Source organism: Podarcis cretensis (assembly GCF_951804945.1).
Source record: "Podarcis cretensis genome assembly, chromosome: 6".
Taxonomy (NCBI): Eukaryota; Metazoa; Chordata; class Lepidosauria; order Squamata; family Lacertidae; genus Podarcis; species Podarcis cretensis.
The window spans coordinates 16,037,778-16,063,224 of NC_137175.1; the positions used below are offsets into that span (position 1 = coordinate 16,037,778).

General features: G+C 43.8%; 1 long non-coding RNA gene across 1 annotated transcript in view; it reads right to left on the reverse strand.

Annotated features, from left to right (window-relative positions):
- Positions 1 to 16,005: 16,005 nt before the first annotated feature.
- LOC307218150 overlaps positions 16,006 to 25,447 on the reverse strand; it is a 53,910-nt gene continuing 44,468 nt past the window's right edge. The window contains exon 3 of the long non-coding RNA XR_013839826.1: positions 16,006 to 16,115. This is a non-coding gene — a long non-coding RNA (uncharacterized lncRNA). The remainder of the gene's footprint in view (positions 16,116 to 25,447) is intronic.

Genomic DNA, 25,447 nt, shown 5'->3' on the forward strand with positions numbered 1-25,447 from the left:
TCAGGTTACAGACTCCGCTAATCCAAAAATAGTACCTCGGGTTAAGAACTTTGCTTCAGATGAGAACAGAAATTGTGTTCCGGCGGTGCGGCAGCAGCAGGAGGCCCCATTAGCTAAAGTGGTGCTTCAGGTTAAGAACAGTTTCATGTTAAGAACGGACCTCCAGAACGAATTAAGTACTTAACCTGAGGTACCACTGAACAGTATTTGTGGTTTTGCTTGCTCTTTTCTGCTCTTCATTTGTCGTTTGTGTGAACTAGGTCTGAGTATCCCCTCTAGTTAGAATTATGCAGCACATTATGAAGATGGGCATCCTTATACAAGCAAAACAGGGTATGAAGATTATGGAGGGGTCAGAAAGCCCTAGCCTACCTCAGGTGCGATGGATGTTGCTAGGCTCTTTCTGGAATTGCCAAGCATTCTCCACATGTTGCCGTAAAATGCTCTCACATCGTAGCCAATCTGTATGGTCATTTGTAGGGTATAAACGAGGCAGCTGCACCAGCCAAGTGCCAAATGTCTGTGCTTCTTTCCCCCCACTCTCCGTCATCAGTGAAGCCAACAATGGCATCTGGGTCTATGGGCAGAATTCCTTGTTGGCGTTAATTCAGCATTCCTTCTGCCTTAATTCCTGGTTACAGTTTTGCACAACAGTCCATAGATCAAGGAGATCTGCTGGGCTAATAGAGGCCATCTCTCTCTCTCTCTCTCTCTCTCTCTCTCTCTCTCTCTCTCTCCAGATCTGGGTTGTAAAGTGGCTTGATGGGACTCAAGATAGCTGGATCCCCTTGCAGTTGCTATTGTTACTGGATGTGTATCCATCACAAATGTTACTTCGGTCACATCCACACCATGCATTTAAAGCACATTTCCTTGTCCTGTCCGTACTGCGCCTCTTTCCCTTTGCATAGCTCACTTCCAAGGAACAGGAGCACCAAAGCAAGGCACAACATATCTTTGCATCAGGTTTGGAGGCGTGAAACATTTCTCCCTATGACTCTAATACAGATGCACCCAAGAATGCCAGTATGCCGGACTCATGCAAGCTTGAGCAAGCCTGTTAAAACTTGTAGTTGAGTTTTCCAACTCAGCATAAGGTGTTTTAAGCCCATTTTTCCCCTGCAATGTCTAAAATGCAGTTTCTAAAGAGCAACTGGCCTTTGCTTCTCCCATTAGTGCTTCATTTCCATGTGCATTTTCTTTTGCTCTAAACAATTAAGTATAAGTTCAGAGCAGTACCATTTTTTGTAACTGGCAGTAAATTCTGGAAATCATATTCAGCTTTTGCTGCTGCCGCCACCACCACACCTAGTACATTGCAAAAGCTTTTCCCTTTGGAAAGAACACTGGATATTTTCTAGAATATGTGCAATGGGCAAACAACACCTCATGTGAACTGAGGCTGCACCCTAGAAAATCTCCAAGAATCCTCTGCAAAATGCTAGGGTTCTGTGGGAGACATAGTGTTCCCTGCAGATAAAAACCCACCGATACCATTTCATGTCATAAATAAATGCTACACACCATTGCATGGCAACCCTAGCAAAAAATATCGACTCTTAGATAGAAAATATTTTGTGAATCTATCTGAAGACTATTCAACATCAAATTCGTAAAGGAGAGTTTGCAGGAACAAATTTGTCTGAGCTCCACGGCAGAATGTTGACTATTTTCTTTGTGTACGTACATACTGCCCTGCCTACAAATCAAACACTAGTCATGTGGGCAAGAAATACCCAGGAACTAGTACATAAAAATAATTTGATGACAGAAGCATGACTGAGCTAGGAAAGTGATTTTAATGAAGCCTTTTTAAAAGGTATGCTGTCAAAGCATCTGTCTGTTTCCCTTAATGACACAAGGGAATCATTCTACTTAAATTCTTTATCATTCTTGGCCTCTTCAGGCTTCATGGCACTTAGGCAAACACTGTGTGGTTTATGTAAATAGAAGTGAATGAATTTTCATCAGCTGCCACACCCAGGGATCTTAAACCACAGATGTGGAGCGGAGCAAACAACCTCTACTTTTGTGTATGAATAATTTTAAGTGCTCCAATCTGTAAGCCACTTCCAACAAGGGAAAGCAGTTCTTCGATAGGAAAGAGGTTAGCATTCGGTAAAGCTGCACGATATCTGGAAGAACGGTAGTGATGTTATGAAACACTAATATTCCAAAGCAAAGTAGACTTTGAATTCCAAGTTGGTCATCTCCATGTTAATAACCCTAGGCTCATTTTGCAGGAAAGGTAACACATGTTAAAAGTACCACGGGTTCTCAAATGGAGCAGGAGGAAGTGAAAGGATCTATGATACGTTGGGCCCAGGACCTGGAGTATAATATCTACATGAGTCAGTGGGGAAAATTGTGGAGAGTTGAGATCAAATTTATGGTATGTACTAACCTAAGACATAATGTAATGAAAATGATATGCAGATGGCATTTAACACTAGCCAAGTTAGCCAAAATGTACAAGAGTAGATCAGAGCAGTGCTGGAGATGCAAAAAAGGGATTGGAACATAATTGCATATGTGGTGAGAGTGCGAAAAGATTAAAGAATTTGGGGATATCATTTATAATGTGTTTAAAAAAATGTTCAAGCTCCCTTTCACTGAAAGAACCGAGGTTTTTCCATTAGGAATCATGACAACAGAAATCAAGAAGGTTGGACCACTATTCATGTACTCCACAACTGCACCCAGGATTCTAATTGCGAAAAATTGGAAAAGTGAAACCGTCACCTCTAAAATTGAATGGCAGGCCAAACTGATAGAATACCTACATTTAGCAAGGATAACCGGGTTAGTAAGAGGAAATTCGATACAAGATGTTAATAAAGAATAGATAGTAATCAAAGAATATCTCAAAGGTTACTGTGATAACAAAAGCTTTTTGGCAGATATTGAATGAGTCTTGTAACATACGGTGATATCAGAGGAAACTAGAATAAAAAAGGAGAAAAATATTTCTAGGAAACTGTGTAAAAAAATTAATTTCAAAATAGTACAAAGGGTATAGTCAGAAGGTTACCTTTTTATTGTAAATAAAATCTTCTACAGTATCTCTTTTTCTATTACTTTCACTTTTTCTTTTTCTTTATTTTTCTCTGTATTTATGATTTGTAATTTCTGAAATGCATTGTCTATATTGTATGTATTTTAAGATTTCTGCATAATAAAGGAAATTTTAAAAATAAATAAAATAAAAGTGCCACATATTCTCAATGTGCAACAGTTCTGATGAAGAGTATGGTGAGGAATAAGGCATTAGGGGAAATGCCGCCAACTGTCCGGAGCCTTACTGGTGACTTTGCCCACAGAAAGTCACAGCTTCAGTCCTCAGCATCTCCACCAGTGCCCCACGTTGGGCAAAAGATCCCTGCATTGCAGGGGGTTGGAATAGATGATCCTCATGGTCCCTTCCAACTTATATTTTCTTTGTAAGATGCAAGAAGATGTTGCATAATAGAGGCAATTCCACTATTAAATTAGATATCCCTTGTTCGGCTTTGGTTTTTTTAATGAATCATTTACATTTTAGGAACTGTCAGTAATGAGTACCAAATTTGATGTGTGTGTGTGGAGACAAAATTGTGTGTGCAAACAAACCTTTGCTAGTTTGCCTTCAGTTTCCAAAATACGTGTGCATGAGAGAAAGAGAGACGGGAGATGAAGAATTTCTGAACACAGCGAAGCCCAAAACCACAGTTGTAAAATAATGGAAGAAATGAGACCAGGCTGTTCTACAAAAGTATAATGCTATTGTGTTGTTTCGTACGCCGTCCCCACTCTGAAAACAGAAATTGCCCTGCAAGTATATTAAGAGGCTGTAATGACCATTAGGCTTGAGTAGCCTGCGTTCTCATCCCATCATTTACTAATTAAAATAATTAAAATACTGTGTCTAGATAACTGGTGATGATCCTTGGTTTCTAGTAACTAAGCCCCATGATGTCCTCTTTATTTTTCTACCTCCCCCACCGACTGATGCTGTGAACAGCTGGACTATTCATAATTTGCCAGGTTAAAAGGGGCTGAAAAACCAGCCTTTGCCAATCTGGTGTTCTCCAAAAGATTTAGACTATGACTCCCATCAGCATGGAGTCAGAGATTCTTGTACTACTTCTGAAAATGCACCCTGGGAGAATGGCAAACCCATTCAAGACGGAGGCCCATTTTTTAACATTAACTCAAAAGAGAGGGAGAGAAAGGGGGAATGAGGGAGAGAGAGAGAGAAAAAAAAAAGGTCCTTTAGTGGAAGCTTTTAACACACATACAAAAGAGGTTGACTTAGATATGTTGACTATTTCATGATGGAGGTTTCTGGTATGTAGCTACGCTATGGGGAGTTGGCACAAGATGGAAAACAATTGATGTGATACATAAATCCCCGCCATGCTGATTGAACACACCCAATTGAAAAATGTAAGTCAACAATAAATCCTGTTCTTTAAACACACACACACACACACACACATACACACATATATATGTCTAATGTATATGAGTACCCTCAAGCTGTAGCATGTCTTAATCCTCCATTTTATTTGGTATCATTTACCTTATCCAGCACATTATAAAGGATATGTTCTGACTCTCAGACTACACTAAACTTTCCGTGAAAGTAGCTTTAAGGAACAAGCCAATATTTGTACAGCAGATAATACCAAGACAACAGAACTAGCCTTTAAGTAAGCAAGGGAAAGGTGGAGGGAAGTCTCCATTTTATACGCTTAAATGGGCTGGTTACTGTATATTCAGAGACACAAGAGGATGCTTCTGTTAAGGAACAGGCATTGTAAAATTATTTTGTCTTGCAAACACAGAGATCTCTTTCTTCTCCTTCTTTTATGGTGCTTATTATTTTATTTATAAAACATCCTCTACCCTAAATCATCACAGAGGGCGCCGTACAAAAGGTCACTCAGGAAAATGTTTATAAAACAGAAAGCATCATAAAGCTGAGCTCATAAAAGCTCGAGTGACGTCAGACAGATAGACTGATGTGGAAATTAAGGGGCAAAGGAGAAAAAGTGGGAGGGTTGATTAGAAGATGCTTGTTGGAACGGACTCATGGAGATAGATCAAGATTGTTAGGGTACCTCCCCTAATACTGAAATTTATTTTATATGCAAGGGATGCCAGGATCACTTTGGGGGGAAAATAACTTTCTCTCAAATTAATGTGAAAGAAGGTTACCCCCAGAATGGTCAAGGTAGTAAAGGTAAAGTAAAGAGACCCCTGACCATTAAGTCCAGTCGCGGACGACTCTGGGGTTGCGGTGCTCATCTCGCTTTACTGGCCAAGGGAGCCGGCATTTGTCCTCAGACAGCTTCCGGGTCATGTGGCCAGCATGACTAAGCCGCTTCTGGTGAACCAGACCAGCGTATGGAAACGCCATTTACCTTCCCGCCGGAGCGGTACCTATTTATCTACTTGCACTTTGACGTGCTTTCGAACTACTAGGTGGGCAGGAGCAGGGACCGAGCAACAGGAGCTCGCCCCGTCACGGGGATTCAAACCGCCGACCTTCTGATCAGCAAGTCCTAGGCTCTGTGGTTTAACCCACAGCGCCACCTGCGTCTCCCACTGCCATCCTATGGCTGCTATGTGCATTAATTTTTAAGTGCAGCTTCTTGCATTTATGTCACAACCACTTTGGCCCTTAGCCAGAGGTCTTTCCCATCACCTGCTACCCTTTATTGACTATGTCCAGGATTGATCCTGAGAGCATGTGCTCTACCACCCAGACACAGCTTCTCCCCTGTTGCCTGATTCTTCCTTGCCTGCCTACATTACCCCCCATCCTCTTTTCTGTTTGTAGCTGCAGAACAAGTCATTACATCAGGCTGCATTAGCGGAAGGATGAAAATGGTTCACTCCAATTGCTCATCCGGGAGACCAACTGCTTTTGCCTCGCACCCTCCTTGATTTTTTTCCATGCCAGCTAGTTATTAACTTATACCTGAGTTTGCTTATTTCCTTCTCCCTCCCGATCCATTTTCCTTTTGTGTCATGTATTTTTAGATTACCGTATTTTTCGCCCTATAGGACGCACTTTTCCCCCTCCAAAAATGAAGGGGAAATGTGTGTGCGTCCTATGGGGCAAATGCAGGCTTTCGCTGAAGCCTGGAGAGCGAGAGGGGTCGCTCTCCAGGCTTCAGGAAGCACTCAGCAAGCCTTGGGAGCCCGCGGCAGTACCTGTCACCAGCCCCACAAGCCAGCCCCGACATGGTTTGAAGGCTGGCGGCAGGAAGAAGCGTGCTTCTCCCCGCCGCCAGCCCTACAAGCTGGGGGACAGCGGGGAGGCGCAGCGCGCCTTCCCGCTGTCCCCCGACATGGTTTGAAGTGCATCACCACTTAAAATGCAGCCAAGTCGGTCTTTTACTCAATTCAGATTGAAGCTGGTTTGGAAGGAAATGCATCAAATGCAGTATTTCATGAGAAATGACAGAACAGATACAGGGTAGATATGGACAGTGTAAAGAAATTTTTTTCTTTATTTCCCCGCCCCAAAACTAGGTGCGTCCTATGGGCCGGTGCGTCCAATAGGGCGAAAAATACGGTATAAACCTGGGGGAAGGAATTGTTGCCTTTTTAAGGGTTCTGTCAACTGCTCCAGAAACCCATTTTTGGAGGGGGCTGAAATTTGGGATGGAAAGAATAAGCGCTATCCCCTGCCACAAGCTCTTCTAGACAGCTACCCAAGGCTTAGCTGAGCGTTACTATCCCCCCTTTTCTTGGCTCTCCAGACCAGCACAATTCCTCTAAGCCCTTTTATGTTTGGACATGTGCTAGGAGCATACTGTGCCACGTGGAGTTAGCGCAAATTGGTTTGCTTCCAGACAAAGCTACTGCCACCTTTCTTTCCTTTCCCTTTTTTTAACATGCCACCATTGTATAGTTGTTCTTTGCTATGTCACAACAAATGCTGGCAATTGCTGCTTTATCAGAACCCCCTGGACAGTTTGCACTGAACCAGTTTATCATCCAGAAAACTGACATTTTCATATTTGCTAGCCTGGAGCGTCAGTAAAATTAAGATTGGCTGAGTACAGCTATAACTAATATCAATTTTCATTCTTGGATAACAGCTTGAAATTGCCTTCAGGAGAAGGAGGCTTCTGTTGCTTTGGATGAGAGAGAGAGAGAGAAACAAAATATATAATAATCAACTACTCCTTTGTCCTGAGGCTAAACATGTGGTTAGTCTCACAAAGAGCATTCAACAACTTTACAGGTTCCATCCCTGTTTGATTTAAGCTTTTAGGCAGCTAATAGTGTGTGAAAGACGGAAAAGCCTGTTGACTTGGCCCTGCTGCTCCCTTCCAAGGAGGAAGTGCATTAAGTGCAAGGCACAGACACCTACAGAAGGGCCCAGCGCCACTGAGAGCATGAGGAAAGTGCCTGGGAAAGCAAAATCCAGGAGTCTGGACCAGAGCCTTCATCCACTGACTAGCATGCACTACCAGGAAGCAGATGGTTAAAGCTCCTCAGCAACCATACCAGTGTGTTTGTGAATGTGTGACACTGCACACAGGTATCCTAATCCCATATACATACCCTCCAACATTTCTCTGATGAAAGTAGGGACATCCTATTCAATTAATAATAATAATAATAATAATAATAATAATAATAATTTTATTTATACCCCACCCATCTGACTGGATTGCTCCAGCAACTCTGGGCAGCTTCCAACATATATAAAATCATAATAAAACATTAAACATCAAAAAACCTTCCCTATACAGGGCTGCCTTCAGATGTCTTCTAAAGGTTGTATAGTTACTTATCTCCTTGGCTCGGGGATTGCACAACTCCATAGCCTCTCAACATTTCTCCAATGAAAATAGGCAGTGCTTTTTTTTCTTAAAAAAAAAAATATGTTTAAGGGTACTCTCATTTTCCTACTCATATTGAAATACTGCCCCTCAAGAAGGCCAAACTTAGATTCACAAAATGTTTAGGGGTATGCGTACCCCTGCGTACCACCAGAAAAAAGGCACTGATAATTGGGACATCCTAAGGAAAAGTAGGACATTCCGAGATAAAATCAGAATTACCCTTTAGATATGAAGAGTAAGCTGCATTTAAGACAGTGAATTTTGGTTAGAGAGTAGACTTCATTTGCTGCAATCACACTCAGAGAGATATGCATGCAGGTAAGAATATAATCAAGTTATTTATAAGAAATATATAACTTGGATAGAAAAGTTTCAGGTTCTAGTTTAACTAACTTGCTTGCTCCTTTGTTCTCTCAGAGGATAGTTAAAGATGACATCACATCGTGAAGTCCAAGGGAGAAGTGTGAGGAGGAGGAGGTTATATAACAGAATGCAACTGGAGAGTATCGGTCTAAAAACGAGGATATAGAGAAGTCAGCTCACGAGGTTAAATTACTGGGATAGTCTGGGAATCTGGAGGTCCCTATCTGTCTTAACCCATGCAAACCCCTCTCCTGTAAGCTGAGCTGCATCCAAACTTCCAACATCAGAGCTGAGAGAGTTGAGTCATGTTTTGGTCTGATGCCTGCCCCTTGCCCCATGGTCTGGTCATGACCACACCCAATTAACTAAGCTCCCTGTACAAAAGGTGCTTAGTTAATTGGGTGTGTTCAGGGGACCAAAAGTCACACTCACCACAGAGTCTGCTAGGTGCTAGGGTTGTCATACGTCCAGATTTTCCTGGTCATTACTGGGATTTTGAAGGCAGAATTGATGTCCGGGGAGCAAGATCCAATTTGTCTTGGATCTTTGGCAAGTCAATCTTGGTTTTTGAGGGGTGTTTTTGTAGGAAAAAACTCGACAACTTTCAGGTTTTCTTTTTAAAAGTTCAACAACTTTTGGGGTATCCTGCTTTTTATTTTTTGAAATATGGCAACCCTACCTGACGTTGCAATGATTTAGAGCTGCAGGGAGAAATAGCAGCCACTAATGTTTAATCCAAAGCCCCACTGGTTAGGTGTGCACAGGATGCTACCTTAAATTTGCTTGCAAAAAACTCAAGGTTAGCACTTTCCTAATTGGATTAGGAATGTGTTCAGTGATGGATAATGCTGGATTTTGGGGTGGGGCAGGGAAAAGGAGTGGATTTGGCAAGTTGACACTTGCCGCTGATCTTCTGCATCAACCAGTCTTATTCTTTTTTTTCCTTCTGACATTTATATCCCACTTGACTTCGCCTGGAAAAGAATCTTGTAGAGGGGATAAAATTATGGTTAATGATTCTTATTACTCAGTACCTCTTTATAGTCATTCCATAACAGAAATCCTCTGGTCAACTCAAGAAGCAAATGAGTAAAAAACACAACAGTAGCATATAAAACAATAAAACACAAAACTGCATAAGGAATCAATTTTTTAAAAAACTGAAAATCACATCAAAACTCAGTTTAAAACTGAGAGGCCCAGAATATGAAACACGAGTTGATAAAAAGCAAAATGTTTGCAGCTGTGGTACTAAAATGTGAGGATCTGCAATATCCTAATGGGTGGTGGGTGGGCTCAATGCCTTTCTTGACAAAGGAAGGCTTTTGCAAGCTTTTTGAAGCTCTGAAAGGAGACAGCCAGGTGGCATTGGTGCCAACAGGACTGAATTTTTGGGCAGCAGCCCTACTCAACAAAATGAACAAGAGTACAGGACAACCACCACGCCATTTTTGGTAGTAGATGAAGTCATGCACATTATCATCTACTGAGGCCCACCTGGTGAGACCATCAAGGCCAGGGTCTCAAATGACTTAACTGCACCATGGCAAGATGGGGTTTCTTGGGAAGGGCATTCAAAAGGGAGAATGCACCACCAGAGAAGGCCTTTGATGTATTCCCTCTCCTCTAGGGACCCCAAAGTGAGGAAATGGACAAGAAGGCCTCTGCAACAGGCCTCAGGTCACATAGAAAAGAGACACTTCTTTGCTTGAGTTTGAGGTTGTTTGAAGTTTTAAAGGTTCTACAATGTTTATGCTTCAGCCTCATGCCCACAAGGATTAAACCCCAGTGAACTCAGTGGACTTACTTCTGAGAGAACATGAATGAGATCATACCACACAAAGCATTCAAAGTATCTCTCAAAGTCTGGTTACGAAAGCAGAGGTTGAATGATGAATTTTTGCAAGGTTTTGTACCTTCACATTTTGTTTTTTTAATGACCTGAGAGATGGCTTCATTTCTAATGTAGAAAAGGTGCCGCATTGTTTCAGCTGGTCTTTCAGCATATTGTCTGCACCACCTGCTCCCCCCAGCACATTTCCAGGGTTGTGGTTGCCCTTCATAATTCATCCCAGGTGGTGTCACAGCTGGGCTTTGTTACAGCGACGTTGGTGCTCGATTAAATAGAGTACTACTAATATGGGAGGGACGGTGCCTCCTGCAAGCTTGCTGCGAGGAATCATAGCTCAGTGGCAGGATACATGCATTGTGTGCTAAAGGTCCCAGGTGTAGTTCTTGGGATCTCCACTTAAAAAAGATCCCAGAGACAGGCAATTGGAAGGACCTGAGCCCAAGATCCCGGACAGTAACTACAACTTAGAATAGATGCAATGCTGAGCTAGATGGTGGAGAAATAGTCTGACCAGTTGGCCAGCAGTTACCCAGATCAGGCACTAGCCAAGGACCTCAGAGTCTTTAAAAGGCCCCTCACCAGCCCATGATAGCTGTCGTTTTCCTTTTTTTAAGGGAAATTCCCTTATTCTGAATAGGATCCCTTGCAAGAAAAGGGAAAAGTTGACAGCTATGCAGCCCACCCCAAGTGTGCCAGCTGGGGCTGATGGGAACTGTAGTCCAACAACACCTAGAAAGCACAAGGTTTGCATAGGTCAGTGTATGAAATGGCCCACATCCTTCTATAGCTTAAGTGGCACCATATGTGCAGAAGGAGGAGGTATCAGCAGCCTTGGAGAAAACTCAAGGTTTGAAGAGGGGAGATTAGAGTGAAGAAACCCTAAATGGAGCATTCACAGTTGGCACATAATTCTGACTGACTGCTGGAGACAGGGCAGAATGGAGTGTCCTTGGAAAGGGCATGGTAGGCTGGCTAGAACTAAATGAGAGCACTCCGCACTGCGACCTTTTCTTGCAAATCCCTTGCATGCTTGCATGTCATGGGTTAAACGAAATTCACGAAAAAAAATCCAAAAGGAAAAAAGAGTGAGCTTTCCAAATTGCTTAACATCTTCTAAGGATGAAAGTTATAAAATGTCCTGCCCAATTCCAAGCTTGCTCAATTCTCATGAGATCACAGACTCTGAATTTGATACAAGTCGTGGTGTTAACAGTGCGTGGGAGCCATCTCTTCTGAGTAGGAGGTTAAAGGAGTTGACATCCTGTTCGGCTACATTTTCTAAGCCTGAGCTAAATGGGAGAACCAGATCAAAGGGAGCCAGGTGTGTCAAGGATTAATTTGCCAGCACAAGGAAAGACAAAGTGGCTTTGCTAGGAAAGATCAGCCTCCCTAGATAAGGAAATCAGAAGACATCAGTGACAGTAGAACTGCCCATGTCTTATTGCTAGAATACAAACAAATGAGTTTAGTTTCCCCCCCTGTATCCATCATTTTGACAGCTGCTTCTAGCCAAATAACGATTTGAATCTTAACCTTCAGTTTTAGCACTCTGGTTCACCCAACATAGTTAAAGATGCTTCATTATGCCTTGGTGCACTATTTGAATTTACAAGCCATAGTTTCTCCTTCAGCAGCAAACCAGAATAAGAAACCATGGCTTGTGTTAACTATGATTTGGTTTGATGGCTGATGGTTTGTTCCTGGTGCTGTACCTAAAGATAAGAGTGCTCAGCTGACAGAAAACAAATGGGGAGAGGAAAAATAAACTATGGCTTGCTTGAATATTTGACAGCTCAAATCTTAGGTCGCAAACCATGGTTAGCACAAACAAACCATGGGCTGTTATCTAAATCGAACATCATTCTCTTGTAACGGCTGTGATGCTGAGGATAAATCACTCACTACTGCCTATCCCTTCCCAGTTTTTGCTTACCGGGAAGCAAAAGATAACAGGGGAGATTACAGAGAACCTACATATTGAAGAGGGGATATGAGATGTCTATGCAGACCATAGCATTGGACATACCTAAACAGCACACTTCTAGCAGTGTTATATCAACTGCCAAGGTTTCCTCCAAAGAAACCTGGGAACTGCAGTTTGAGGAGCATACTGAGAATTCTAAGAGATCCCTAGCCTCCCTTTACAAAACTACAATTCCCATAATTCCTTGGAGAGAGGAGATGCTTATTACACAGAACCTGCATTGGTCATCTGAGGCCTTTCATTGTGGACCCTCCCTGAGAGAAGCGCGAAGTCTGGCAACACACAAATGGGCCTTTTCAGCGTTGGCTCCCCAACTGTGGAATAATTTCCCCTGAGAGGTGCACCTGATGCAATCATTCTTTTTCCTTTTTAGAAATTTTTATTCATTTTTCTTTTTCATTCATTACATGCATCTCAATTTCTTAACATTCACTATATATTCCTCCCTCCCTCCCCTCCAGGTCTCCCCCCAACTTCCGCTTCTGGTTTGTTTCTCTTTTCACCCACTTTGCTATCTCCTAACAGAAAAAGTTATTAATAACATAACATCAAGCCTAAAAACAAAAAAATAAAAGAAAATACACTATAATATTTCACTATTTTCTAAACATTTTCTAATACTAATGATGTGAATGTTTATTTAAAGCCTGCCATCAAGTCAATTGACTTTCTTTGTGCCTGCAAATATAATATAAATGGCTGATGCAATCATTCTTAACCTTTAGGCACCAGGCAATGACATTCCTGTTCACCCAGGTACTTGGCGCTTAACTGGGGTCCTATGCATATGATGATAGTCTGTACTGGTATTCATCTTTCAGTAAGGTTTGATAAGTCACCTTGAGACATTTTATGCAGTAAGAATGTACTATAGATGGTTTTCTTTAAGAGATTGTGCCCTAAGAATTAAAGTAAGGATATGTGTTGTTCTACATCGGTAAGACCTGGCTAATACTGAGTGAGAACGGCAGTCACAATATTCACCACCTCTTTGCGCACACACAGAAATTCCCTTTAAAGCAAATGATTAGGATAGCACCTCGAAAATTATTCATCAGGGAAGCTGCTAAGTTCTAGCCCAGCATGGGGTTCTATTCCATTCCAATCAAGAGGGTCAGACGGCAATTAAGACGCTAGTGAACAGCTGCTCTGGTCCTATTGATGCCCCCTTCATCCTGCTGCGGCTCCGATGCACATAACCCTTGCCACAATTAACGAGGCACCAGGAGCTCATTTCCGAAACATCATGAACGGCAACTTCCCAAAAGGGATGTCACCTGGATTTGCTTTCAACAACAATAAACACAAAAGTCAGCAAGCTGGGAGATGAACATGAGGAAGGGCATCTGAATAGGGCTCATATTCTGCACCGTACCGTCACAGGTTCACCAGATGATTTCTACATCACACACCTGTGTTGAAGCAAGCAATGGGCAGATCTGCCCATTTTTTTGGGGGGGGGGTTTCTCATTTCTCCCTTCCTCCACACCCCCCATGTTAAATTCAGATCCCTGCATTTCTGTAGCAAGTTGAGATTTTGGAAGGGGGAAAAATACTCGTTAAGATTTGTCGACATTTTAGGGTGGATTTCTCCTAATGCACACATTCTTGTATGCAATTTCCTCTAATATAATGTGTTTTTTGTATGTTATTCACCCTAACACATGTGTTGTTAAGCACACTTGAGAGCCAGTGTGGTGTAGTGGTTAAGAACAGTAGTCTCGTAATCTGGGGAACCGGGTTCGCGTCTCCGCTCCTCCACATGCAGCTGCTGGGTGACCTTGGGCTAGTCACACTTCTCTGAAGTCTCTCAGCCTCACTTGCCTCACAGAGTGTTTGTTGTGGGGGAGGAAGGGAAAGGAGATTGTTAGCCGCTTTGAGACTCCTTAAAGGGCGTGAAAGGCGGGATATCAAATCCAAACTCCTCTTCTTCTCCTCTTCTTAATACATGCATTTTGTGCACCTTTGCGGAAGTGCGGATTTTTGAAGAGTAATTGTGTTTAGGGTCATTTATTGGTCTGAGAAGTGTGGATTAGGTAGTTTTTCTTTAAAATACAGTAAAATCAGAATCAAATTTCTCCTCCATCCAGCTGCACACTTTAGTCACTTTGATTCGATCACTAATTAAAATTTTATAATAAGTCATTTATTCAGCTTCAAGGGATCAGGGATTCCCCATGTCTGACCCTATATCCCTGACATCACACTGGTACCCTGCCACTAACCTTACTTTTATATAGCTGCTCTCCTTTTACAATAGAAGGAAGACCCCTGTGCAGCTTTTTTGATAAACAGATTAATTGTGGTTCCATTACAATTCATTTGACACTCAGCCTACCCTTGAAGGGGAATTTCAGTGCCAACCATAGATGGCTATGGCTAGAGAGGTTCTGATAAAGCTAGCTAGTATTTTATCTAAAGGCAATTCTGGCTCAGCTATAGTGACATAAGTGATTACAACTTGTCTCTTACAATGCTACCTTATTAAAGAAAAGAGATTGGACCTGGTATCCTTGGGGCAATTGATTTTAATCTGTATGAGGATACAGGTTTTCTTGCTGACAAACTGGTGTGAAGGAGTGCCAAAAAGCCAGAGGCAGTTGACCTTCCTAGGAAGCAGAGTGAAAGGTGTTGTTGTTTTTTACTGTTGTTGTTGTTGAAGAGAGGATACTCACTCGGGCACACGATCTTTTCTAAGATAACCAGGCAGCCTGTGTTCACTCTCCCTAAATCCACTGGATTTAGGTTTACGGACTGTGAAGAAGCTGTGGCCATTTGAAGAATTACCTGCTTAAAGGTAAAGGTAAAGGTACCCCTGCCCGTACGGGCCAGTCTTGACAGACTCTGGGGTTGTGCGCCCATCTCACTTAAGAGGCCAGGGGCCAGCGCTGTCCGGAGACACTTCCGGGTCACGTGGCCAGCGTGACAAAGCTGCTCTGGCCAGAGCCAGAGCCAGAGCCAGAGCCGCACACGGAAACGCCGTTTACCTTCCCGCTGGTAAGCGGTCCCTATTTATCTACTTGCACCCGGAGGTGCTTTCGAACTGCTAGGTTGGCAGGCGCTGGGACCGAGCAGCGGGAGCGCACCCCGCCGCAGGGATTCGAACCGCCGACCTTTCGATCGGCAAGCCCTAGGCGCTGAGGCTTTAACCCACAGCGCCACCTGCGTCCCTACAATTACCTGCTTAGAGGACAGCAAACCTTTGCATAGGGCATGGATATGCAAACTAAGGCCCAGGGGCCGAATCCGTCCCAATCGCCTTCTAAATCCAGCCCACAGACGGTCCAGGAATCAGCATGTTTTTACATGAGTAGAATGTGTCCTTTTATTTAAAATGCATCTCTAGGTTATTTGTGGGGCATAGGAATTCGTTCTTTTTTTTTTTCAAAATACAGTGGTACCTCGGGTTACATATGCTTCAGGTTATATACGCTTCAGGTTACAGACTCCACTAACCCAGAAATAGTGCTTCAGGTTAAGAACTTTGCTTCAGGATGAGAACAGAAATCATGCTCCGGTGACACGGCAGCAGCAAGAGGCCCCATTAGCTAAAGTGGTGCTTCAGGTTAAGAACAGTTTCAGGTTAAGTACAGACCTCCGGAATGAATTAAGTACTTAACCTGAGGTACCACTGTATAGTCCAGCTCCCCACAAGGTCTGAGGGACAATGGACCAGCCCCCTGCTGAAAAAGTTTGTTGACCCCTGGCATAGGGGAACATTTGCAAGCTCAGTAGGCTTGGTTTTTGCTTTTAATGTCAACCATATTGGCCTAGGCAGAAATGCAAATTTGCTCCAATTGCACATGCAACTTGAGTTTTTGTGTATGGTTTTATTTTTCCCCCGCCCCCCTTTCCCTGGACAGATTCCAGATTTATCCAGGCAAGTACATGCATCCCACACATAAATGAGCCATATATGCATGTATCGGTCTGCGTGCCGTTGCATGACTAACCTTTGAAGTTCAAGCTGTAAAATGCCATCACTCTACAGGGAAGTTGGATGGGGGCGAGTGGAAGAGTTGAAAAGCCAGGTCTTGTCAGAGCTGGGTGTCCTCCTCGCACACGCACGCTTGCACATACAGACAGGTGCACGCACACAGAGCACACACAAGGCCTATTATATTTTCAGAAATAAATTATGGCCACCTACATAACTTGCACAATGTTATCCTGATTACAATATTTTCAACTGAGCACCAAAGAGGATTTTAGCTATTTCCCCCCTTCTCCTTTGATCCTTTGATCCATGGTTTGAACTGTGGAAAGGCGGCATACAAATAAAATTATGGATGGATGTTTAAATGTATGGTGTGCCTGTGGCCTGAGCCCACTTCCAAGCCCAACTGGGGGAGCTCACCCCCATAATCCATAGAATCATAGCCTTTGAAGGGACAGTCCAATCACCCGCATTGCAGGAATCTCAGCTACCTATTCGATTACACTGACTGTGAGTTTAGAAATCTCAGGAAAGCTTCCTTCTGGGATATGATTTCTCCAAAAAGACTGATTGCTCAAAAGCCCTACTTATTACTAAATACTTTAGAAACATCTTCCTTCTCCTTCCCTCCCTCCCTCCCTTCCTTTCTCCCTCCCTAGACTCCTTAGACAGTGGTTCTGAGATGGTTTGTTTGAGCAAAGTTGTCGCTTTGAATAATTGTACCAAACAGATCCAGTTTTTCTGGACATACTGCATTTTTTCTGACATTTTGCAAACAGGTTTGTTTTATGACATTTCAGCAGCTATTAAAGCCCCTCAGGCATTTTGCAAGGGGAGGTGGAAAGGAGTTCCTAGCCCACGGAAGCTGCCAGGGGGCCTCTGGGCTTTGCAGATGTGAGCTCTGCTCCCGTTCTTTGTATATGAGATTTCCTTTTACATTTGGTGCCAGCCACACGTCTCCAAACCACTTTCCCCCGACTTCAAAAGCCTCGCGGACCACTTTATTTCAAATTAGCCGTCACACATAGATACGTTTTAAGGTGCAACATAATTAACAGAAGTTTTGACTTTGTTTTCCTTCCTATTTATTGTGTTTGGGTATTCATAGCAAGACTCAGAGAACCACAAAATTGTCCTCGGTGGGTATAAATAAACACATCTCTGTGCTGGCACATTTGGAAGCTGATCTACTGAAAAAAATAAAGTAAAAGGACTAGGAGGAAAAATCTGAGCAGAATACATAAGACTAAGTGGGTGTCAAGGCAGCTCTTGTGCATCTGGTAAATGTGAGAATTATGCAGAAGATCCACGGTGCAATCATAGAATCACAGAATAGCAAACCCTCCAAGAATCCCTATTTTCCAAGGAAAGTCCTGGATTTACAGTTTCTGATTTGATCCTGGAATGTTCTGCTTTTCCTTGGGACATCCCTATTTTCCATGAGGAAAATGTTCCAACTCCCTGCAATGCAGCTGTCCCTTATCGAACCTGCAACCTTGACATTATCAGCACCATGCTCTAACCAACGGAGCTATCTAGGAAGCTGCCTCATATCGAGTCCATCTAATGCAGGACCTCCCACACTAAGTGGCAGCAGCTCTCCAGGGTTTCAGATAGGGCTGTCTCTACTGGGAGATGCCAGAGACTGAACCTTCTGCATGCAAAGCAGTTGCTCAGCCTCAGAGCTATGGCCCTTCTTCCGAAATACACAAGAGAAGATGAGCCGTGCAAAATCATGGCAATCACAACACACAAGATTCCCCATCTATCCAACTGAACTATCCAGGCTATGCAAGTTACTCAGAAGTGAGTCCCATTAAGTTCCATAGAGCTTCTTCCCAGTGGCATAGCGTGGGTTTTTGGCACCCGGGGCACACGCATGCACATGAGGGGTGGGGTGCAGAGGATGAACGGAGTCCTCTGAAACTGATGCCGCTGGATTCTGAGAAGGCGCAAGAGGGTGCAGTCAGGTGACTCCAGTAGCATGGCAAAGGGGGTGGGGTCTAGAGATGGACAATGAACCCCCTTCTATGCTGTGGAGCTAAGGAATGCCCAAGGCTCTGTGGCAGATCAAATGCTTTGTACACAAAAGGTCCCAGGTTCTCCAGGGTTGGGAATTCCTCCAGCCTAAAACCCTGGAGAGTCACTGACAGCCAGGGTGAACAATATTGAGTTTGATGGATCAATGATCTGACTCACTAGAAGGCAGCTTCCTAGGTTCCTAACTCTTGTCATGGGGAAGAACTGCGGCTCAAGGATACAGCATCTGTTCTGCATGCAGAAGGTCCTAGGTTCAATCCCCGGCATTTGCAGGTAGGGCTGGGAGCATCCCCTGCCTGAAAGATTAGAGATCCACTACTATGTCAGCACAGGCAGTATTGAGTTCAATGGGCCCAGTGATCTGACTCAGTAGAAGGCAGTTTCCGGCGTTCCCAACTGCCCCCAGACATCAGCCCCATGCAGTTGCGTAGCAGAAGCAGAAAGTAGTTCCAACACAAACCAGAGTTGACCCTCAGATAAGGTTGTTGTGGATGAACTATGGATCTGCTTATTCGTCTTTTTAGAACAGATCCCCCTCCTCCCGCTGCTTGCCTAAAGCATGGGATGGGAGCACATTGAGAATAAATATAATTATAAATTATGCTAACCTGTGGGAGCTTTTCTGTGACCTGATAAGTTCATCCCCAAAAAATGCACCATGGGAAAAAAATAAGAATGAGTGGGAAGACAATTAAGTCTGCAATGGAGATAAAATTTGCACAATTGTGCGTAGGGAGGCGGGGAGTGCAATTTACAATAGCAGTCCTTACCTTGAAAGCTTGCGAAAGCTTTCACTCTCCAAATATACTCCCTGAGAAGAAGCGTAGCCTGGCTGCACTTTGCACTGGGCTACAGCTCTGGGTCTTCAGTTGCCTCCAAGGGAAGAAGCCTTCTCTCAACAGAACTAAACAGTTCCCCTTCCCTGGGCAACACTGGTTGGAGATGATTCTCCAGGGTCTCAGGAGACTACAGGCTGGAGACATTGGATATTTAACTTGGGACTTCCTGCATTCAAGCCAGATGCTCTTCCGCTGAGCACTGTCCCTTCCCCTTTTATTATTACATGAGTCAACAGTGTGAAACCGCAGCAAAAAAAAAAAGGCTAATGCTCTTCTAGGCTCTTCTAGGCTGCATCAACAGAAGTATAGGGTCCAGTTCGAGGGAAGTAATAGTGCCATGCTATTCTACCTTGGTCAGACCACATCTGGAATACTGTGTCCAGTTCTCAGCACCACAGTTTAAGGATAGTGACAAACTGGTATGTGTGCAAAAAAAGAGCAACCAGGATGATCAAGAGTCTGGAAACAATTCTTTGATCCCCTGATTCTATGAACTTACTTGAAAAGGATTGTGCTGTAGATTTCTCACAACCAAATTATTATCATCATCATCATCATCATCATCATCATCATCACCATTACACATCATTGTCGGTAAAGATGATTGGAATATGCAATGTAGGAATTGCAGGCCAATCCGTGCATTGCTCACACGTTCAAAGCAAAAATAAAACCCAGCTGCATCATGTAAAATAAGATATATAATATCATATTTTTTAAGAAGGATTGCAAGAAGTGACTGGATATCGCCTGCGGCAAGAGGGTCTCCTTTTCAGCAACGCTCCAAAACAAATCACAGATAGGCCTTGCGCTTTCTTGATTTTCCATTCCGTTCCCCGCGTTCTGCCAGCAAGCTTTTTGTTGTTGCAAGGGCTCATGTTGGAAGCCCCACTCTCTGCACTTTGACATGTGCACACACAAGGCCCTTTTTCCCACCCAGAGCTGTCAAGACCACATACACTCCATACGTTGCCTCAGGGGTGTAGTAGAGTTATCTTTACCTCTGCTTTACAGACGCAAGTGCAACAGCAGCAGAAGTTAAATCACACGTGCACCCTTTGGGACATCTCCAGCAGTTAAGCACAGCAAATGTAGAGCTTCTAAGACACAGAAGCAAAGCATAAATTTGCAGGCAACCTGCGGCCACAATGCAAGATGTTCTTGAACAAAGGCGAGGAGGAATAGGGAGCCCTTTATGAGATCTGCAAGCCCCACACCTTGCTACTCCTCATTTTAGACATATTATGGTTTCTCACAACCCTCTAAAAAAATTACAACAGCTAAGGTGTCCAAAAGATAAGTTCATTTTGCAATGTAAGCACTGACAAGCAGAGCTGAGATCATTACATCCCAGGAATGGATCCCTGCTCAACATTTGCCACAGCTGCTAGAACTGGTTGTATTTAGCCAGACTTATCTCACTGATTCCGTTTCAGATTATTAAATTCTACAGCTTTATACTAATGCAGGGTTAGTCCTGCTTTTCAGGGCTGTTGTAAAGATTAAAGGGCTAGTACACTGAACTCCTTCCAGGATATCAAGGATTTTTAATGCATCTTATGGAAAAGTGTTCTCTCTATCCTATGGTTACCAGATGTCCTCGTTTCCCGGGGACAGTCCCCGGATTTACAAATCTGTCCCCGGACAAAAATCCGTCCCCGGAATGTCCCCGGATTTCATTTAATGTCCCCGGATTTACACTGTAAGTGTTGTAGATTTATTAGTAGGGAATGAATGTTGTGCGATTAGTTCAACGGCACAAGACACATCATATGGGGACTTCCAGCGAGGCAAAATGGCGGGTGCCATGGCAGCAAGCAACTCCTGAAGCCAGCCAGAGCCAACTGTGCTACCAGGCTGGCTCTGGGCTGCTGAGACTGCCGTCACCACCACCACTGCCAAGGGGGAATCGGGGATGCCCGGTGCATCAACTGGGGGAACCGCTGACACACACCCCTGAGACCCAAATCGAGCTGGGAGCCAGAGCGCCTGGCCACCTAGCTGACTGCCCAGCGGCACTCTAGGGTCAGGAAAACCCCAGAGCAGACGCAGGGAGAATGAGGAGAGTAGAAGGAGAAGTAAGAGAGAGAAAGAGGAAGGAGAAAAAAGAGGGGAGCCCCAATCTTGTTGTGCCACTGCTGCCGCCGCCGCTGAGGAGGAGAGGTAGGAGAGCACCAGGAGGGCAAGGACATGTAGCCGAGCCCAGGTGCGAACCGAGCCTACTCCATGGTGGCTAGCGCTCCAAGAGAGCAGGCCAGGGCCCAGAGGAAGGCTGCATGACAGAGGAGACCACAGAAGAGCAGATATTACTTTTTAATATATATATTTTTAATAACTTTTAAAATAACTTTTTATTATCTTTTCCCCAAAAAAAGTGTCCCTGGATTCATTGAAAAAAATCTGGTAACCTTACTCTATCCATATAACAAATAAATTTGCTTTCTCCTGCTCTGGGGGGTAGGACTCAAACTAATGGCTTCAAGTTACAAGAAAGAAGATTCTGACTAAACATCAGGAAGACCTTTCTGGCTGTAAGAGTTATTAGACTCCCTCAGGAAGTGGTGGGCTCTCCTTCCTTGGAGGTTTTTAAGCAGAAGTTGGTTGGATGGTTGTCTGTCATGAATGCTTTAGATGAGATTCCTGCACTGCAGGGGGATTGGACGAGATGACGGCTGGGATCCCTTCCAACTATGATTCTATGAAACTCACAGTTCCATCATATAACACGTGCTGCATTTTATTCCCATGACGTTTATCACAATTGGTAACTACCCTTAGGGGGTCTTGCTGACAGCCAGAAGGGGTTAAAAACAAACAAACGACTAAGACTCTAAGTGCTCTGGGAACTTAGTGGTGAACCACAGAAAGGCTGTTTGGATAATTCCACAGCATCAGAGACTCTAATTTGGCTAGCACCTTCTTCTGGAGTTTGCTTGATGTGTTGGTTATGCCTGCTGTGCCAATGCATTTTTTTAAAAAAAGACTCAAACACTATGTGGAAAGCATCCTGCAAGTTTCACCTACTTGGCTCATGAATAGTTGCAAAATCAGTTTTAAAAGCTCTTGATTAACCACCCAGCCATTTCCTGTCTTTTGAATTGTTGCTCTATGTACGGCACTAAAGTTTTAGTATCTTTACCCCGGGGATCGCGTTTACAAGGAGCTTACAGTATCTCTGCGTCTCTCACAGCCATTCATTTTATCCTCAGGACTGGGAGCTGTAGGGAATGTTTTGGAGTCAGGTTTGCCTCGGCAAATTAACTAGACGTGGTGCAGACACCCAAAGCCAGGCACTTTCATTTGGTTTCAAATGTACAGTTACTGGAGAGAGAGAGAGAGAGAGAGAGAGAGAGAGAGAGAGAGAGAGAGAGAGAGAGAGAGTTCAAATCAAGGTACTGGTGATTATCATTGATTAAAGCCCTAAACAACTTGGGGCTGAAAGGAATGCCTTTCCTCATACCAACTTGCCTGTGTGTTAAGATTGTTGAAGGAGGCTGTTCTTCATGTTCCATCTTTGGCAGAAGTATCATCTATGTGCAGAAGACAGGGCCTTATCTGTGGTGGCACCCTGACTGTGGCGTGCCCTCCTAAGAGAGGTACACCTGACATTGAAACTGTTTCTGTTTTGGGGTTGGTTAAAAACATTTTATTTGCCCAGGCATTTTAGATTATGGTGTTTGACCTGGCTGGATGGTTTTATTCCTCTTAATTTCATTAAATTGCTGGTTGATCTGCCTTACAATGTTTTTGTGATGTTAAAGTTCTTTGTGCAGTACACCATTTTGGGGGAAAGGAAGCCCTGTGAGGAAGCTTAGGCTGAGAAAACAGCGACTGGCCTAAAGTCACTTTCCCTTAGCATCCACCACACAGAACTTCCTCCTGCGGAAACGATAGCACCACCTCGAAAGCTATGTTTCTTCCGTGTTGCAAGTCTGAAATTGCCTGCAGAACATCATCTCCGCTGCTAGATCCAATGTTTGCTGCCCTTGACTTGGTGACATTGATAGCTATATTTCGGGTGCCACTGGGGATAGATGCCCTCTTGCAAATAGATGAATCTGAAGTGGCACCCAGGGAATGATTGACACACCATGTAAGTTCTTATTCTGTCAAAGCTTTTACAGTGTTGCTAGTTGTCAAATCTAGCCGGCCTGCCATTGCGTAGCCAGCATCCTGCTTGATTTCCAGTGTCTATTGGGCTTTTCATTGCTTCTCAAGGACAGCTGCTCAGGAACATCTACCTAGCCTAAAGTCAGGAAGTCTCCCCAGTGCTTCCATTCCTTTTCCCATTTGATGAAAGCAGCTTCTTCTGCTTCTTCCAGTGGTTAGTATATTATGTCAATGAATACTGATATATATAGATATATATATATTAGATTTGACTGAGGCTCACTAACCTACCAACATTTATTTATCATATAGCTGAAGGACTGCCTCGCCCTATATCAACCGACCCATATCTTGAGATTTTGAGGGAAAGCTTTTCTCTGCATTGCCCCACCAGGAAGTGCAGGCACCTTTCAACCTCAGATTGTGCAACGAGTGAAGGTGCTCTGACCCACCTGACAAGCCACTTCTGCCGTGTGTGTGTGTGTGTGTGTGTGTGTGTGTGTATATATATATATATATATATATATATATATATATATATAAAATGAGATTGGCAAGAGAGGTCTGCTTGACCTGAGTTTTTTTGTGTTTTTTTGTTTTTTCCCCCAGTCGGAAATCAAAATGCACGTCTTGCATGCCTGTCACTCAGAAATGACTTCTGCTTCTGACAGTGTGAACTGAACCATTCGTCTTCCTTGCTCAGGCGTAAATTTGCACTCGGGGCTGGCAGAGCAAAGGATTCCAAAGTTGTTCAAGGCCACAGAAAGTACAGTTGTGTGAATCACCCCTTCTGTGGGAGAGGGCTTCATATTTACTAATTAAAGGCATTTATACCCAAGCCTTTTAGCCAAAAAGACCCTCAGAGTGGCGTATAATAATAATAATAAAACAGTACTGGACACTGATGGTCACATTCTAAAAAGACACGACATGTGAGGGGAAAGTGACTGGGAGGGAGGAGGAAAAAGCAAGCTCAAACTCAAGTTCTTCAAGTGACAGTTCTTTGAAACACAGTTATATAGTTCTACCTATTCAGATTCCAGTTGTCTAGAGAAGCTCCTTAGTGGTGTCAGAAGGAGCTCTTCTTGTCTTGTGCTTGATAAAGAGCCGTCCTTCCACAAAGCCAGCCCCCATTAATGTGTGATCCAGGAGCAGAGCAGGGGACAATGCCCAGGCTAGGAGGACAAGACACATGACCCTTCCCTCAGACAGATGCCTTGGTGGCAGTTAGACTTCTCACAGAAGGAGGCTTGGTGGATTTGCCCTCCTCCCTCACTGATGCCAGTGGTGGTTCTGGTTATCTTGCCCTCCCTAGAAGCTTGCTACCTCCCAGTTCAGATCAGGAGCAGGCCCAGGGCAGGAGGACAGGACAGCTCCTGCTACCTGGTTCTTCTCCCCCCCCCCCCCGCCCCCCGAATAGCTGGCTGACAGGCAGGCAGAGTGGGCAAGTTTGTGGCTGTTCATAGATCCCAAGTTCGCCATCTGTACAGATCCCAGTGATCTGTAGAAGTGTGCTTGGGTGTCCATGGTATAGAATGGTAAGAGCTGGAAGGGACCACAAGCATTAACTAGTCCAGCCTCCTGCAATGTAGGAATCTTTTGCCCAGCGCTTTTTTCTAAAAAATAATAATGTTTAGGGGTACTCTCATTTTGACTCAAGAAAAGCACCATTTTATAGTTCGAATCGGGGAAAATAAATACAGTAAATGGACAAAAGTACAAATATTCACAAAATGCGTACCCCCAGAAAAAATGCACTGCTTTTGCCCAACGTGAGGCTTGAACCCATAACCCTGAGATTAAGAGCCTCATCATCAACTGACTGAGCTGTCCCAGCTGATACAGATTTGGAGGTTGCAGGGGTACCGGATGCAGAGACAGGTCCTACATGCGTGGGGCTTGTCTGTGCATTCAGGGGCCACGCTTATTCAAGGATAGGCTATGACACAAACAACACCCTACACACACAGAATTTGTGCATGCGTCATTGTTCATAGGCCAGGCTACTCATAGGCACATGTGTTCACTGTAAAGAATGAAACATGCATAGTGAAATGTCAAGAAAAAGAAGTCACCATGGTTTCATCAAGCACAGTGTGAGACCAGCTTCCTATGGGTTTTGTAATCTCATAGAATCATACAGTTAAAAGACCTGGAAAGCACTTTGGAGTTCGCCCAGTTCAGGCCCATGCTCAGTGCAGAATCTAAAATACAGACAGATACATCATCCCCGACAGATTACTGTTCAGACTCTGCACCTCCAGCCAAGGAGAGCTTCCCACCTCATGAGGCGCAGTGTTTTGCCGCTGAGCAGCACTTACCATTGGAATGACTGCTCCATCTTCTACTTGACAGCCCTTTAGATATTTTGAAGACAGATAGCATGTCTCCCCTTAAGCACCCATTCTCTAGGGTAAACATGCTCAGCTATTTCATAACAAAGCCTGACAGACAAACATTCCAGTCAAACACTAG